Source organism: Coregonus clupeaformis, unplaced genomic scaffold (genome assembly GCF_020615455.1).
Source record: "Coregonus clupeaformis isolate EN_2021a unplaced genomic scaffold, ASM2061545v1 scaf0701, whole genome shotgun sequence".
Classification (NCBI taxonomy): domain Eukaryota; kingdom Metazoa; phylum Chordata; class Actinopteri; order Salmoniformes; family Salmonidae; genus Coregonus; species Coregonus clupeaformis.
The window spans coordinates 221,041-227,512 of NW_025534156.1; positions in this window are offsets into that span (position 1 = coordinate 221,041).

The following is a 6,472-nucleotide window of genomic DNA, read 5'->3' on the forward strand; positions in this document are numbered from 1 at the left end:
CTCAAAAGTGTTGGCTTACAAAATCAAAATAAGTTATCACAGTAAAAATAATCAAGGGTGTTCTTTCACATTCCTCAACATTGCATAAACAATATGCATTTCCATAAACAAATGAAATAAGAATGAAAACAGAATTTGAAAGTAATTTCTAGAAAAGGTAAACACAGCTATCTGTATGGCTTTGTAAAAATGAACAACCATATTCTGGCCAATTGTATAGATTTGTAAATATGAACAACCATATTCTGGCCAATTGTATAGATTTGTAAAAATGAACATGAACAGATTTTTATTTTTATTACTTTTTTTAAATGAAAAAAAAACTATTTTAAACAACATCAACTGTGAACTGATTTGGGCGTGTGTGTGTTAAAGAGACAGACAGGGAGGGACAAAGAGAGAGAGAGGCTACATTACTTGTACTGAAACTGTTCTCTTCTCTGTTTCAATACAGCAAAGCGTTCAATGACTTTCTCATTGAAATCAGGCATGCTGAGGACTAGTTCCCTCTCCATGGAAAGCATGGCCAGTGCATTCAGACGTTCCTGGCCCATTGAATTTCGCAGGAATGTCTTAACTCGTGTCAAAGTTGAGAAACATCTCTCAGCTTCAGCTGTTGTCATGGGAGTAGTTATGAGGATGTTCAACAGAGTCACAGTCTCAGAGAACGTCTCCTGGAGGTTGTAGCTCATGAGAACCTGGTACAGTGCCAGTGCACCACAGCCTCCCTTGAATTCAGGATTCTCATAGATCAGAGATAGTTCTGTCTTGAGCTTTGCCTTGCTCAGCATGGGGTATGCATTCACAGTGGCATTCAGAGCCTCATCAGGAAATGAATGGCAGTACCTTTCAAACATGTCTGCTTGCAGTAAGGTAGCACTCACAAGGTGGCCAGAGAAAGAGAACCTTTCTTTGGTGTGATCCAGGATGGTGTTGCAGACCTCTTCAGACAGCCTCTGCTTCTCCTCTTCTCTCAAAGCTGTTCTGGGTCTTTTGGCTCCTGTTGCTTCTTGCAGCTGCTGTTGAGAGGAGTCCCTGAAGGCAAACAGACCAATGTGTTTGTTGGCTTTGTACAGTATTGTTGTCTATGTGATGCACAGGTATATGCAATGTATCCATGTATAGTACAAATACTTAAGTTCCACTTAAAATGGGCAGGGATGCATAAAGTCTTTAGTGTTTAAGTTAGCCTTTGTGTCTCACATAGCCTGGATGTTCAGCACAGTATACAGTGGTGCTCATAGCTTATGATCCCATGCTAAAGTTGACTAAAAGAGGAATAAAAAGAAAAGAAAATTGGTGTCCTTAAAGGTTGGATTTTCCAACTTTTTTAATTAAGTCATTAAGATCAATTTCCAAAAGATGATTTTTTTATTTTTTTATTCCTCTTTTTAGTCAACTTTAGCATGGGATCATAAGCTTATGAGCACCACTGCACAGTACACATAGTATATAAAATAAGATAGATTACACCACTGGCCATATATAATGAGAATAATGTGATTTCAAACACAAATGCAGTCTCCTTTCATGCATACATTTTCAAATAAAGCTCTGCTTTGAGAAAGATCGAATGATATTGTTTAATCTTACCTTATGGCCTGCACACTGCTTGTGAAGCTGTCGAGGGCACGTTTGATAAAGACAGCATCGATGTCCTTCTTCTGTAGCTTCTGGTACAGAATGTCGACGTGGGGCATGATTTTGTGAAAAAGCCGCAGGAAAAAAATAAAATCTTCATCATGTAGCATCCTCACGTAACCAGATGCCTCTCTCACAGTAAGCTGGTCAAATGAACCCAATGAACCCGTCCGGATGGCTTCAAAACATTCTATGAGGTCGTCTCGATTCTCGTAGACAGTGTTCACGACTCTGCTGTTGAAGTTCCACCGTGTGGATGAAGGTCTGGGCAGTCTTCGTGCAACAGTCTGGTCAAGAATGCTGGTGCGTTTGGGTGACCGGGAAAAAACGTTGTAATCCCGCTCAGATCGGAAAAGAAAATGTTCACTTTTTTGATGCGAGAAGTAGCTTGATGCATGATCAAATTCAGCTGATGCGCATAGCAATGCACGTAATGGGCATTCTTGAAATGCTCACGCACCTTCTGCTGCACACCTGCCTTCTCTCCCCTCATCACACTGGCTCCATCGTAAGCTTGCGCAATGAGTTTGACTTTCTCGTCATCGGCAAAAAGACCGTTCAGTCTCTCCAAAAGTACACTGGCGATTGAGGCTGAGGTTGATTCCGAGATGGGAAGGAACTCAAAAGCGCTCCTGCACTTTGTGCTTGCTATCTATGTACCTCAGCACAAGCACCAACTGTGTCTGCGTAGAAACATCCGTGGTCTCGTCAGCTTGGATAGCTACGAAGTTCGCAGACTTCACCTCCTCCACAATATGTTCCCTTGTGACCGCTAGCATACACTCCAGTAGCTCGTTTTGAATGGTCTTTGATGTGCCCTTGAAAACTTTAGCATTTTTAAGATGGTCATCAAACACCTCATCTAATTGTGCCACAAAGTTGACAAGTCCAAGAAAAATACCAGGGTTGGTGGAGCCCTCAGTTTCATCTTTGCCTCGCAAAGCTAACTCAAACACTCCGCAAAAACTTAACACACTGGATTAGCCGGCTGAGGATATGGCGGTTCTTGCTAACCTCATCGTTGTGGCGGCGGACAGCTAGCCTGTATCCCTCATCCAGTTGAGTGGCAATATTCACTCTTCCCAAAGATGACAATCTCAAACAGCTATCCATGTGGGTCTTTGACAGCTCATGTTTCTTTATCTTTTCTGAAAGATGGTGCATGTCGGTTACACCAGTCGCTGTCCAAGCGGTGCTGTCTGCTGTGCCGCCTTCAGGGTGGAAGAGTAAGCAGGGGTAGCAAAAAACTGCATTAGCTACATCGCAGCCTGCTAGCCAGGTTTTCCATTCATACCAATTTTGGAAAATCCTCGGGTGTAGGACTTCCCCCCTTTAGTAGACACCTGTTGAATTATTAAATTTGGTCTGGGAGGTCCTAATTGTTTCGTTGCCAATTTATCTTCATATGTTCGCCGACAAAAAAGGAACTTATTTCAAAGACACAATCGAGTTGGACTGAAGCCTAGCCATTTTGATAGTAGTAGTGAATTGATTGAGGCTGCTACCTGGTCTTTTCTTAGTTACGTTCATTCGTGGTTACGTTATGTATGACGAAAGCGCGTAAGTGCATGCCCACAGACACCCATAGAGAATGTATTGAAAGCTTTGAAATGTGAAAAAATAGATTTTACATGGGAGTCTATGACAGACTTCTGGGCGATTTTCAACCTGACTGAAATCGCCCAAAAAACGGGCGGGGCCATTTGAAGCACGACTTTAGCCTGATTTGACATTTAGTGGCTGGCAGATCAGACGTGAACACTGATAACTGCTGTTGCCGTGATATAATTTTTTATAAATTTATAAAAAAAATATATAATTTTTTTATATATATTTTTTTATAATTGATTAGAAAAAAAATCCCTTCCTTTTCCCGTTTGGCAGTGCGTCGCCCATATCGCCCTATTGAACAAGCCGTCCCTGTTAGACAGTTTAAAAGTGCTATTACATACCTGTAGTAATAAAGAGAAACGGAAAGCACAGTCCTGTCGTTTTCTTTGTTCTGAAGAACGTTGCGCGCCTCCCCGGAAGTTCCTGTGCCCTAACTACCACAATGCAACAGCGACATCTTCTTCTTCTTCTGTGGGTTTATGGCAGACTACATCCAAAAGTTGTATTGCCGCCACCAACTGGACGGTTTGAAACCACAAAATAAATTTAAAAAAAAATACATCCATACTTAATAGTGATACTAACTTACTCCACCCTAATAAAAATAGTACATTGCCAAAACAAACAAAACTCCCATTTCTTCCTTCTTTTAAATCTCTATATCTCCCTTCTCAGTCTCTAGGACCTGAGATGGTGGTACGGCTTTTGACAATATTCCATGTAACTCTTTTGCCAATAAATCTTTCAGCCCCAGGAACCGTTCTGCCGCAACCACAATGATTTCTATCTTCCTAGATCTTTTCTCCACCTTGGCAGTGCCGTTAATCACCATTGCGATAGAGGCCACAAAGTCCACCTTTTTAACCTTTAAAATGTCAGGATCATCTTGTTGAAAGGCAACCCCTGCAGCTTGCATTGAAGGCTTATCCACCACCATTATATTTACTGTAAAGATAACCCCCAACAACTACAATGATTCAGTAGATCAATAAAGTCAGTGCTCGTGGGAAAATAAAAGTGTGTGTGTGGGGGGGGATTTAAGATACTCTACAAAGAGGTAGGGTTTCAGACGTGTTTAAAAGACGGGCAGGGACTCCGCTGTCCTGACTTTAGGGGGAAACTTGTTCCACCATTGGGGTGCCAGGACAGAGAAGAGCGTTGACTGGGAGGTGTGGGAGCTGCCATCCCGTAGGGGTGGGAGGGCCAAGATACCATACAGTGGGGGAAAAAAGTATTTAGTCAGCCACCAATTGTGCAAGTTCTCCCACTTAAAAAGATGAGAGAGACCTGTAATTTTCATCATAGGTACACGTCAACTATGACAGACAAATTGAGAGAAAAAAAATCCAGAAAATCACATTGTAGGATTTGTTATGAATTTATTTGCAAATTATGGTGGAATATAAGTATTTGGTCACCTACAAACAAGCAAGATTTCTGGCTCTCACAGACCTGTAACTTCTTCTTTAAGAGGCCCTCTGTCCTCCACTCTTTACCTGTATTAATGGCACCTGTTTGAACTTGTTATCAGTATAAAAGACACCTGTCCACAACCTCAAACAGTCACACTCCAAACTCCACTATGGCCAAGACCAAAGAGCTGTCAAAGGACACCAGAAACAAAATTGTAGACCTGCACCAGGCTGGGAAGACTGAATCTGCAATAGGTAAGCAGCTTGGTTTGAAGAAATCAACTGTGGGAGCAATTATTAGGAAATGGAAGACATACAAGACCACTGATAATCTCCCTCGATCTGGGGCTCCACGCAAGATCTCACCCCGTGGGGTCAAAATGATCACAAGAACGGTGAGCAAAAATCCCAGAACCACATTGGGGGACCTAGTGAATGACCGGCAGAGAGCTGGGACCAAAGTAACAAAGCCTACCATCAGTAACACACTACGCCGCCAGGGACTCAAATCCTGCAGTGCCAGACGTGTCCCCCTGCTTAAGCCAGTACATGTCCAGGCCCGTCTGAAGTTTGCTAGAGTGCATTTGGATGATCCAGAAGAGGATTGGGAGAATGTCATATGGTCAGATGAAACCAAAATATAACTTTTTGGTAAAAACTCAACTCGTCGTGTTCGGAGGACAAAGAATGCTGAGTTGCATCCAAAGAACACCATACCTACTGTGAAGCATGGGGGTGGAAACATCATGCTTTGGGGCTGTTTTTCTGCAAAGGGACCAGGACGACTGATCCGTGTGAAGGAAATAATGAATTGGGCCATGTATCGTGAGATTTTGAGTGAAAACCTCCTTCCATCAGCAAGGGCATTGAAGATAAAACGTGGCTGGGTCTTTCAGCATGACATGACATTACATTTTTACATTTTAGTCATTTAGCAGACGCTCTTATCCAGAGCGACTTACAGGAGCAATTAGGGTTAAGTGCCTTGCTCAAGGGCACATCGACAGATTTTTTCACCTAGTCGGCTCGGGGATTAGAACCAGCGACCATTCGGTTACTGGCACAACAGATCTCAACCCCATAGAACCCCATTTTTTTAAATCTTTGGAGGGAGTTGAAAGTCCGTGTTGCCCAGCGACAGCCCCAAAACATCACTGCTCTAGAGGAGATCTGCATGGAGGAATGGGCCAAAATACCAGCAACAGTGTGTGAAAACCTTGTGAAGACTTACAGAAAACGTTTGACCTGTGTCATTGCCAACAAAGGGTATATGACAAAGTATTGAGAAACTTTTGTTATTGACGAAATACTTATTTTCCACCATAATTTGCAAATAAATTCATTAAAAATCCTACAATGTGATTTTCTGGATTTTTTTCCCTCATTTTGTCTGTCATAGTTGACGTGTAACTATGATGAAAATTACAGGCCTCTCATCTTTTTAAGTGGGAGAACATGCACAATTGGTGGCTGACTAAATACTTTTTTCCCCCACTGTATATGATCACTAAAGAACCTGCTCTTACCATGAGAAACAGATTTCCCAATCTTCTCCTCCTCTTCTTCATCTTTAATGTTGACATTCAGCTCCAGTGTTTGACTGTAGTCTTCCAGCTTCACTGATGCCATCTCTGGATCCTGCAGTGCAAACTGGGCTCCACTGTCACAATCAGGACCCAGTGACTGTAGGTTTGGACTCAGTGTGGAAGGAGAGAGGCAGGCTGGGTTTGTACTAACTGTTAATCTGTAAACTCTGGACAGATTTGAACAATTGCTGCCTAAAATGCTGTGGTGCTTACTAACACAAC